Source organism: Macadamia integrifolia, chromosome 6, assembly GCF_013358625.1.
Source record: "Macadamia integrifolia cultivar HAES 741 chromosome 6, SCU_Mint_v3, whole genome shotgun sequence".
Classification (NCBI taxonomy): domain Eukaryota; kingdom Viridiplantae; phylum Streptophyta; class Magnoliopsida; order Proteales; family Proteaceae; genus Macadamia; species Macadamia integrifolia.
Genome location: NC_056562.1, coordinates 17,249,344 through 17,261,808, shown reverse-complemented (window position 1 = coordinate 17,261,808; position 12,465 = coordinate 17,249,344). Strand labels below are relative to the sequence as shown.

At 37.8% G+C, this 12,465-nt stretch overlaps 1 non-coding gene across 1 annotated transcript; it reads left to right on the top strand.

Moving 5' to 3' along the window:
* The first annotated feature begins 9,216 nt into the window (after nucleotides 1-9,216).
* On the top strand, nucleotides 9,217-9,323 carry LOC122082907. Its single transcript, XR_006141448.1, has one exon. It is a non-coding gene; the product is annotated as a small nucleolar RNA R71 (small nucleolar RNA).
* Nucleotides 9,324-12,465: the final 3,142 nt, after the last annotated feature.

Sequence of the window (12,465 nt, the reverse complement as noted above, 5' to 3'; positions counted from 1 at the left end):
ATATTATAACTAAGAATAATGATCTTAGCTTATGAAGGCATTTTAATGAATCTTACTCTGAACTTCCTTTCTCCTTTGGGAGGGGGGATTTCACTTTGAAGTTTGAATCATTTCGAGCATTTGCTCAAATGTTGTTATGAAACATGGGCTGCATTTACAATGCATTCTAAAAAATTATACCAAATACATTCTTAATTTTAAAATGTTCAGTAATAATTCTAAATGTTTGTGCCTAATTATTCCCACGGGTCCATACAGTGAAGAGCACTAAACACCTCCGTGTGAGTGGCCCCAATAAAGTAAGAGGAGTTGAACTCAAAATCACACGTTTCTTGAGGTGTAGATCCCTTGCCAACTCGGCTACGCCCTTGGGGTTGTACGAGAGTATCTTCAGCGTAGAGTAGCACGATCTTTTCAGACTTGCTATGTGTAAACATAGATACACGCAGTCAGGTAGAGCGTTTTTCTTCCATAATGAAATTCAAATATTTAACATCATGGGTGGCTGCATTTGATGTAGAATACATATCAAACACAAGCATTGTCTTTTTTATTTTCCATAAAATACAAGGGAAGATAAACGAAAAGAAATGCAACCCTTTTCCCCAGAAGTAGGTTGCACCGACTCTTTAGATTGAAGTCCACCGTACACATTTATTTTTCTATACAATCAGCATATCATGTCACGAGTGAAAATCTGCTTAGGTATTTGAAGTTGAGACGGAATCATCTTTTCTTCTAAGAAAAAGTTTATACTTTCAATTTGAATTTTCAATTTTAAAATTTTCGCACCTTTTTTCCAACTACCAATCCAACTGCTGGTATCTTTTGGGTCCAATCAATTTGCTATATTTTGGATCCCCTCTCATTGAGATGGACGGAAAGTTAACAATATTTTATGAGTTAGATTCACCGACACCTGTCTTAAAAAAATCTTCTCATGAAGGCCTAAATCTTAAGCACATTGTGGATTGGTCGAGGCCAAAATTGTCAATGGGTATACCCTAAAGTTATGAGTGTTAAAAACAAAATGGAAGCCGTTTATCGAATCAATCAACAAAGAGAAAATTTCTATCACTTTCTTTTATTTACTCTATGTTTATTCAAACTCTCCTACTCAAATTTTTACATCTAATATCTCAAAAATGCAAATTACTTTTTCTTATCCCCTAATATTTTAAAATACCCAAATTACCCGTATGCTAACTGTTTGAGATTTAAAATGTAACCACAAGCGTACGGATCAGTGTAGCTACGGGTCGAACACAGAGAGAGCAGCCACTTTATTTTTTTATTTCTTTTAATAATACGAAAGTGAACCGATTAATGGTTGTGATCTAATTCTAATTACTGTCCTAAACATTTGTATCTAAAATAACGTCCTAACCATTCGTCATCTAAGAATTTAAAGACGTAAGCCACACAATTAAAATTAAATAAATAAATAACTGAAAATAAACAACCCACGCAATTAAAAAAAATAAATAAATAAAGGAAAAAAATACTAAAATAAAAATAAAGTAAAATAAAGGGGATAAAGCTAGAGAGAGACTTATAAGTAGGTTTCTCTACTTAGCCCGAGGGATGTATCATAATATGAGCTTTCCTACTTGACCAGAGAGTCACTCTTACATGGGTTACTCTACTTGGCTTTAGGGAAAGGGAGACAATTAAAATAAAAGTAATAAATTGATGGTTCTATGGCTAGAAGGGGCAAAGCCAACACATACACTAGCCATGAACCTTGGGGGAAAGGGATAGCAATAATGTAACGACTGAAAATAAAAATCCTAAATTAAGAAAGAAAGGGTAGTCAGAAGAGGGAATGAGAGGGGGGAGAGAAGACTACTGAAGGAGCCTACTTACTTGAATCAATGCTTGAACTTGAAAAAAAATTGCTCCACGGCTCGTGATCTTGTCACCTAGATCTAAGCCTAGAACTATAACTTAAAAAATTACAACTCAATTGCATAAATCATAAACATAAAAAGAACTGAATAAAAATAAAAGAGTGCTTGCATTAATTGACATAAAAAAAAACTATTACAAAAGTGATTAAAGCAAAAATAGAGAAGAACTAAAACCAAAGAGTGAGAGAGGGAGAGAGAGAGCAACTAAAAAAAACTAGAAAAAGAATGAATTGTCTCCCCTCCTCTTACATGAGTTGTATTTATAGGGAATGGAGGAGGTAGAGTCACAAATTTCTCTTTCCTAAAAGAGAGAAACCCACAATTGATTGTGAGATCTTTTGAGTCCAAAAGTGCTAAGATGGAGGAGAGAGAAGAGAGAAATAAATTTTGAGAAATTTCCTATAATTTTTTGCTTATTTTCTTTCCTTTTTTTTTTCTAATTTATTTTTCTTCTTTTTTTCTCTCTCCTAGGGACGATTTTTTTTTCTTCCTTTGTGTGATTTGGACAATCTTTGGTGATGATGTGGAGGAGAGAGAAGATTTGGACAATCTCTAGTTCTCCCTTTTTTTTCTTCTCTTCTTGCTTCCACGATTTTCCTTTCCTTTTTTTTTTTCTTTCTTCTCTTCTTGCTTCCACGATTTTGCTTGCTTCTAATTTGATGTGGAAATCCCCTCCATGCCCTTAGTGCTTTAAGTGAGTGAAAAGCAGGAAATCTTCAACAAATTCTCTAAAAAAAACAACCATGAGATTCGAACTTGAGACCTCTTGGTGAGCAAGGGAATTTTGTACACCATAGCTCACCAACTAAGCTAGGTAGTTGTTGTTATCAAAAAAAAATCTTTAATCACTTAAGGATGTGGTCCATCGATCCTTGTTGGCATTTGGAGTATTCTTTGTACCTCTGGGACAATTGCAAACGGGCTGGTTCTGCATCTTGGTTCAGTTCTGATCCATTATTCTTTTTCTGACCCGAAAAAGAATAATCATTTGTAAGGGTGACCAAACGAATGTGTACTTTTAATTGAACACGTCCATCTTGCTCAGAATTTCGTCCTCTTCGCAACCATAGAAAGAAATAGGATCTCTTTACGTGTAAAATTGAAGATATAGCGCCCGATAGTCCTTAAGGCCTTGAAATATGTAAAATGCATGTTTTACTACCCTAGATTTCACACATAAATGTGCTCATCAGAATTCCCCCACACTTAGACTTTGCTAGTCCTCGAGCAAAACAAAAAGAAAAGAATAAAAACAAAAAAAAACCTAACTCACTTTCGTAGGAATCACGGTTGCACTTATCATGTGCAACAAAACTTTAAACCCTTAGGTCACCCCTAGTGGACGAGTTGTGTCTCGTGGGTGTTTGCAGTGAATATACACCCAAAATTCAGAATAAACAAATCCCAACTTTGGCTAAAGGTAAGGCTCATACCGATCCGGAGCAAAGATAATTTCTCTTACAAGGGACCCCCACAGTTGAACTTTTATTACCCTTTATCAATTCCAGGTACTAGCATATTTCTTAATTTAGAACTCACCTCGTCTCTTCCAAAACATCCTTATCTTAAGGCAAAACCACTTGTGAAGAAATAGGGAACCAATGACTAAGGCGTTGGAGTGTTTTTTACCAAACATGTTACCAAGCAATAATGACATTTGCACATTTTTTTTTCTCTTTTTTTTTTTAGAATAATAAACTCTATTATACTCCACTACTTTTGGCCTGAATGACATGGTGGAGCAAACACCAGACACCCAAGTTACTATGTAGCTTCGCTTTTTGCATATGCCCACAAAGGTAGTGATGCTAGAGTTACTTCAGAAGTTTCCTCCCAAGGAATTTCGATCAAGACACCACGCTTCCTGAGGCGCAATGCCCTGTCTAGTTCCAAGGGAATCAACTCTTATTCTTCTTTATACCACATTTCACATTTCATTTAAAATTGTGCATTTGTCAACCCATGCCTTATAAAAAAAAAGTCTCAACTCCAAATCAAAAGTACAAGGAACCCACAGACTTACATATGGTCCATCACCATAAAACAGGGGTCTCTTATTTTTCAAAAGAAAGTCCCATCTCAAGACACATGCTTGTTTCTTTCTTCTCAACAGGGTTTTTATACATTCAAAATGGGTACCTTAATCAAAAATTTTATTTTCATACATCAAGCAACCGAATGGTATGATCATTAGCCAAAAGCAAAAGTAGGATTTCATCCTTAGCAAGCTCAAAAAATAAAAAGAAAAACAAACAGAACAAAGTGAAAAAAATAAATAAATAAATAAATAAAAACTGGTTTCCCTCCCCCACACTTAAGTCATGCAATGTCCTCAATGCATGGAAAAAATTAAAAGCAAAGACAATGCAAGGGGGTCATACCTGAATAACAGTTAGTCATCAGTGTAAAGAGGTTCATGGAGATCCATGACCTCTTCACTACTAGTAGTGGGAAACTCGAGGAACAGTTTCAAACGCTGACCATTAACCTTCGAAATTACCCTTGTTCTTGGATTCAAAATCTCCACAGCCCCATGGGGATATACATTATGAACAATAAATGGGCCATCCCATCGGGATCTAAGCTTACCAGGAAAAAGATGCAATCGAGAGTTGTGCAATAAAACCTTATCACCAATTGCAAAAGATTTGCTCAGAATGTGCTTATCATGGAAAGCTTTGGCCTTTTCCTTGTGAATCCTAGAACTTTCATAGGCATCATTCCTAAGTTCCTCCAACTCAAATAGTTGGAGCTTACGATGAATTCCCACATCAGACAAATCAAAGCTGAGCTTCTTGATGGCCCAAAAGGCCTTATGCTCTAACTCAACTGGTAAGTGACAAGCTTTCCCATACACCAAACGGTAGGGAGACTGGCTAAGGTCAGTCTTGAATGCAGTCCGATGGGCCCACAAGGCATCAATGAGCCTAAGGGACCAATCCTTACGGTTGGGATTAACAGTTTTCTCCAAGATTTGTTTGATCTGCCTATGAAACACCTCCACTTGGCCACTAGTTTGGGGGTGATAAGGGGTAGATAACTTATGAGTGACCCCATACTTTTTCATTAGGGTCTCAAAAGGCCGATTACAAAAATGAGTACCCCTATCACTAATTATTGCACGTGGTGCACCAAAGCGGAAAAAAATGTTTTCTTTGAGAAACTGGATCACCACTTTGTGATCATTAGATTTACAAGGTATGGCCTCTATCCATTTAGAAACATAATCAATGGCCAAAAGTATGTACAAATTCCCAAAGGAATTAGGGAATGGTCCCATAAAATCGATGCCCTATACATCAAAGATCTCAACTACCAAAATAGGGTTGAGGGGCATCATGTTCCTTTTATTGATACGGCCAAAAGACTGGCAGGCAGGGCAAGCCTTGCAAAAATCAAAAGCATCTCTAAAAAGAGTGGGCCAATAAAATTCGCATTGGAGAACCTTTGCGGCAGTCTTCTTAGGTCCAAAGTGTCCACCACATGTATGATCATGACAAAAAGAGAGAATGGAATGTTGCTCATGATCAGGAACACATCGTCGGATAATCTGATCTGGACATATCTTAAACAAATAAGGATCATCCCAGAAAAAGTGCTTAACTTGGGAATGAAACCTATACTTATCTTGGGTGGACCAGTGATCCGGAGTCACACCTGAAACTAAGAAGTTGACAATGTCAGCAAACCATGGTTCACTAGACATTGCAAATAATTGTTCATCTGGAAAGTTCTCGTTGACTGGAGAATCAACAGTCAAGGAATTGGGAAGCCGGGATAAATGGTCTGCAACTAGGTTTTCAACTCCTTTCTTATCCCTAATTTCTAAATCAAACTCTTGCAAAAGTAAAACCCACCTAATGAGACGAGCTTTGGCATCCTTCTTCTGAACTAGGTATCTGAGGGCAGAATGATCAGTATAAACCACCACATGTGAACCAACTAAGTAAGACCAAAACTTTTCTAATGCAAACACAACAGCTAAAAATTCTTTTTCAGTGGTTGTATAATTAAGTTGTGCATCATTTAAGGTCCTACTAGCATAGTAAATGACAGTGGGTAACTTATTAATCCTTTGACCTAAAACTGCTCCTATGGTAAAATCTGAAGCATCACACATCAATTCAAAAGGTTCAGTCCAAACGGGTGGTTGAACAATGGGTGCATTGGTCAACTCCTTCTTAAGTTACTTGAAGGATTCTAGGCACTCTTTGAAAAACTCAAAAGTCTGATCTTTGACAAGTAATGAGGTGAGAGGTCGGGCTAACTGACTAAAGTTCTTAATAAACCTTCTGTAGAAGCCTGCATGCCCTAGAAAAGACCGAACATCCTTAACAGATTGAGGAGGTGGTAAATTATCAATTAAATCCACTTTGGCTCTATCTACCTTAATTCCCTCCTTGGATATTACATGGCCTAAAACAATACCAGATTTAACCATAAAATGGCATTTCTCCCAATTCAAAACCAAATTCTTAGATATGCACCTTTTCAAAACTAGGGAAAGATGATGAAGACATTCAGAATAGGAATTCCCATGAATTGAAAAGTCATCCATAAATACTTCTAAGAATTTTTCGACCATGTCAGAAAAAATGCTCATCATGCATCGTTGGAACGTAGCAGGGGCATTGCAAAGCCCAAAGGGCATACGCCTGTAAGCAAATGTTCCATATGGGCATGTAAAAGTGGTCTTATGTTGGTCCTCTAAAGCAATTGGGATTTGGTTATAGCCGGAATATCCATCAAGAAAGCAATAGTATTCATGTCCAGCTAACCTCTCTAACATCTGGTCAATGAATGGCAATGGGAAGTGGTCCTTCCAGGTTGCCGCATTTAACTTCCTGTAATCAATGCCCAAACGCCATCCTGTTTGGACACTGGTAGGGATCAACTCATTATTGGCATTAGGAACTACAGTCACACCCGACTTCTTAAGCACTACGTGAACTGGGCTTACCCATTGGCTGTCAGAAATAGAATAAATTATTCCATGATCCAAGCACTTTAGGATCTCTTTCTTAATAGCTTCCATCATCACTGGGTTAGCTCTTTTTTGGGGTTCCGTGGATGGTTTGGAATCCTCCATAAGATGTATATGATGTTGCACAATGGAAGGGCTTATACCCTTGATATCAGCCATGGTCCAACCTAGGGCTTCCTTATTATCTTTTAACACTTTAAGTAACTCCTCTTCCTGGCTAGAAGTCAAATTTGAAGAAATTATTACAGGAAGAGTCTGGTCAGGCCCTAGGAAAGCATATCTCAAATTAGATGGCAACTCCTTAAGATCTAGCTTAGGGGGCTCAACTATGGAAGGTTTGGGAATGGAATTGGAAAGGGTTCCTAAGGGCTCCACAAGTGTGTGAAGACTCAAGACTTCAGAAAAGAAATTTTCACTATCATCATCCAACTCATCCATACACTCTTGGAATTCTGAATCAAAATCAATATCAAAGTTGGTAACTAAATCATCAGAAAAATCCAAAAAATCCTCAAGCATATTGATCTCTTCTTCCATATGTGGTTGCTTGCCAATCCTAAACATGTTAAACTCAACAGTTTGGTTACCAAAAGATAATCTTAGGAAATCATTCCGACAATTGATTAATGCATTACTGGTAGCCAAGAATGGTCTTCCTAGAATTATTGGGATCTCATCCTTGGTTGAGAAGGGCTTAGTATCTAACACAATGAAATCAACAGGGAGAATAAATTTCCCCACCTTTAGTAAGACATCCTCAACCATCCCTTTAGGAATCTTAACAGACCTATCTGCCAACTGAAGAGTAGTTCCAGTGGCTTTCAATTCTCCCAATCCTAGTTGCTTGTACACATGGTAAGGTAAAAGATTCACACTTGCGCCAAGGTCAAGTAAGGCATGCTCAATATAGGTGTTGCCTATGACACAAGATATGGTAGGGCTCCTTGGATCCTTATACTTGGTTGCTATAGGCTAAGTAATTATGGAACTAATGTTACCTGCCAAGAACGCCTTTTTGGGCACACTAGTGATACGTTTGTGAGTGCACAAATCTTTTAGTACCTTTGCATAGGTGGGGATCTGGGATATGGCATCCAAAAGAGGGATGTTCACTTCTACCTTTTTGAAGACTTCTAAAATTTTATCCATGGAAGCAGTCTTCTTTTTGTTTACCAAGCGATTAGGAAATGGGACAGGATGAACATAAGGACTGTTAGGGATTTGTCCCTGTTCAGAAGAATCATTTTTGGTTTCCTCAACCAAATCATCTTTAGTTTCAGAAAAATCTTTAGGTTCATCAGACGAACCTGGAATAAGAGGCACACTTGTGTCCTCAACTGAAGGAGAGTTAACATGAGTAATACATGAGGAAGATTTAGGAACGCTCTGTAGGTACTCTCTACCACTCCTAAGGGCATAAACAATATTACATTGGTTAGAGGGCCCTTGTTGGGTCTGACCTTGTACTATATTCAGTGGTGCATTAGTTGGTCCTTGTAAACTAACAGGTTGATGATGCCTAGGGTTAGGCTCTGGTTGACTGGGTAAAGTTCCCTTCTCCCTCTCACGCATAATTGAGACAACTTGGGTAAGTTCTCTCGTAAGATTTTGATGGCTTGTCATGAGGAGGGCCATATTTTTTTCCAAGTCACTTATTCTACTTGCCTCTCCAGTGTTGGTAAATCCAGGGGGTTGCTGATAAGATGATAAGAGAGGGGCCCTAGGAAAACTCACCTGAGATCCTACATTTGACCTAGGAAAAGTATTTTGGGAAAAAGATTGTTGTGCAAAGGGAGGCCTTTGGGGTCCAGAGGTTGACCTTGATTATAGAAATTGGAAGGTCCTGCTTGGTTGCCCTGATTCCAAGAGAAATTTGGGTGATTTCTCCATCCTGGATTGTAGGTGTTACTATATGGATTATTCTGGTATAAGGCATTAACACTATCATTAGAAGTGCCCCCAGAGGTGTTGGGGCATTCTTCTATGACATGTCCAGGGGACTGGCACCAAGCACAAATCTTAACCAAATTGACTGATGATGGCTCTCTAAGAACAATAGCCTCAATCCTCTTGATTAGGCTATCCAAATGGGCTTCCTTGGCTACTATCCCATCCACAAAATATCATTTTCCTCCTATGGTTCTTTCATTCTCTTGGGTTGATTCCCACTCACGGGTTTTGTCAGCTAAGTCAAGTAAGAATTCCCATGCCTTTCCTTCATCTGTAAAGGATGTGAATCCCTCAGGGCACATAGACTCTATCATTTGTTTAGTTGGGTAATCAATACCCTCATAAATTATTTGACATAAATGCCATAGGTCTAGGCCATGGTGAGGGCATTCTTGGAGTAGATCCTTGAATCTCTCTATAAGTTTGGAAAATGACTCACTAGGCTTTTGCCTAAACTGAAGGATATCACTTCTAAGCTTATTGGTCTTGTGAGTTGGGAAAAACTTCTTAAGGAAGACAACTGTGAACTATTCCCATGAGGTTATGGAATTTGTGGGTAATCCATACAACCACTTCTTAGCTTGGTCTTTCAATGCAAAAGTGATAAACCTAAGCTTAACAGCATCATCAGAAAGCTGTTGGATCTTAATTAGAACACATACCTCTTCAAATTCCCATAGAAATAGGTATGCATCCTCAGAGGTCAACCCATGGAAGTGGGGCAACATAGTGATGTATTGAGATTTGAGTTCAAAATTATTGCCTTGGGCTTGTGGTAGAACTATGCAGGAAGGTTGGGCTGTTCTAGCAGGGTAGAACCTATCTTTCAGAGATTTAGGTGAAGGGTTTTGCTGTTGGTCTCCCATATTGAAGGGTTTTAAAGAGAGCAAACGTATAGGGTCACTACTTGTTGGATCTCTTCTTTCTAACCGATTCTTAGTATTATGTACCCACTTAACACTCATGCAACAGAAAAACTACCCACAACTAAAGTAAGACAAGCACAAAAGAATGGATAGCAAAACTTTTTTTTTTTGATATTTTTTTTATTTTTTTATTTTTTTTTCTTTTTGGGAGCTTACCGGCAGGGATCCGAGGTTGCTCAGGTCAATTCCTGAGGTACTGCTACAAGGCGAAACCTGTCTTTATCATACTGTGAGGCATGGCGACCTCCACTGATACAACTATTATTGCAAGTTGTTCTTCTCAGGAATTCAATAAAAGAAAAGGAAAAATATAAAACAAAGCACTCCGATTTACCAAAAGAAAGTGAAAAATAACATGGAACTGTCTCCCTGGCAACGGCGCCAAAAACTTGTTTGAAATTTAAAATGTAACCGCAAGCGTACGGATCAGTATAGCTATGGGTCGAACACAGGGAGAGCAACCACTTTATTTTTTATTTCTTTTAATAATGCGAAAGTGAACCGATTAATGATTGTGATCTAATTCTAATTACCATCCTAAACACATGTATCCAAAATAACGTCCTAACCATTCGTCATCTAAGAATTTAAAGACGTAAGTCACGCAATTAAAATTAAATAATTAAATAACTAAAAATAAACAACCCACGCAATGAAAAATAAATAAATAAATAAAGGAAAAAAAATGCTGAAATAAAAATAAAGTAAAAGAAAGGGGATAAAGCTAGAGAGAGACTCACAAGTAGGTTTCTCTACTTAGCCCGAGAGATGCATCATAATATGAGCTTCTCTACTTGACCAGAGAGTCACTCTTACAAGGGTTACTCTACTTGGCTTTAGGAAAAGGGAGACAATTAAAATAAAAGCAATAAATTGATGGTTCTATGGCTAGAAGGGGCAAAGCCAACACATACACTAGCCATGAACCTTGGGGGAAAGGGATAGCAATAATGTAACGACTGAAAATAAAAATCCTAAATTAAGAAAGAAAGGGTAGTCAGAAGAGGGAATGAGAGGGGGGAGAGAAGACTACTGACGGAGCCTACTTACTTGAATCAATGCTTGAACATGAAAAAAAATTGCTCACCTAGATCTAAGCCTAGAACTATAACTTAAAAAATTACAACTCAATTGCATAAATCATAAACATAAAAAGGCTGAATAAAAATAAAAGAGTGCTTGCATTAATTGATATAAAAAACTATTACAAAAGTGATTAAAGAAAAAATAGAGAAGAACTAAAACTAAAGAGTGAGAGAGGGAGAGAGAGAGCAACTAAAAAAAAACTAAAAGAAGAATGAATTTGTCTCCCCTCCTCTTACATGAATTGTATTTATAGGGAATGGGGAGGTAGAGTAACAATTTTCTCTTTCCTAAAAGGGAGAAACCCACAATTGATTGTGAGATCTTTTGAGACCAAAAGTGCTAAGGTGGAGGAGAGAGAAGAGAGAAATAAATTTCCTATAATTTTTTGCTTATTTTCTTTCATTTTTTTCTCTAATTTATTTTTCTTCTTTTTCTCTCTCCTAGGGACGATTTTCTTCTTGCTTTGTGTGATTTGGACAATCTTTGGTGATGATGTGGAGGAGAGAGAAGATTTGGACAATCTTTATTTCTCCCCTTTTTTTCTCTTTCCTTTTTTTTTTCTTCTCTTCTTGCTTCCACGATTTTCCTTGCTTCTAATTTGATGTGGAAATCCCCTCCATGCCCTTAGTGCTTTAAGTGAATGAAAAGCAGGAAATCTTCAACAAATTTTCTAAAAAAAACAACCATGAGATTCGAACTTGAGACCTCTTGGTGAGCAAGGGAATTTTGCACACCATAGCTCACCAACTACACTAGGTAGTTGTTGTTACCAAAAACAAATCTTCAATCACTTAAAGATATGGTCCATCGATCCTTGTTGGCATTTGAAATATTCCTTGTACCTCTGGGACAATTGCAAACGGGCTGGTTCTGCATCTCGGTTCAGTTCTGATCCATTATTCTTTTTCTGACCCGAAAAGAATAATCATTTGTACGAGTGACCAAATGAATGTGTACTTTTAATTGAACACGTCCATCTTGCTTAGAATTTCATCCTCTTCACAACCATGAAAAGAAATAGGACCTCTTTACGTGTAAAATTGAAGATATAGTGCCCGATAATCCTTAAGGCCTTGAAAATATAAAACCTGCAAAAAGAGAGTAAAACGCAAGGTAGTTCCATTATAAATATGTAAAATGCATGTTTTACTACCCTAGATTTCACACATAAATGTGCTCATCAGTAGTCCCGGGGTACACGATACTAATGAGACCTTGGCCACAAAGTGTAACCCGCGACTACAACTAACTCTAATACACATAATCAATGCATGAATACAACATACATATGGCAATCACGGCACCGGTACCACCTCGGCCATGCCAGATTTTGTATCACACATATGCAACCAAACACATGGCGATCACGGTACCAGTACCACCTCAGCCACCAAACGGACCCTAGTGAGAGACTTACTATACAAGTGTGAAGTTAGTTTCATTTCCAATTTTCTCAATTGCCTAAAATGTGGAAGAGGGAAAGGAGAGAAGGGAAAGGAAGAGAATGGAGGGGGAAAAAGAAAGAGAAAGAGTTTTGGGCTCACATTTGCTCCCAGCTATGCGCATCCTTGCCAGAGGTAAGTGCTACCTCTCCTACCACTCTCTCTCT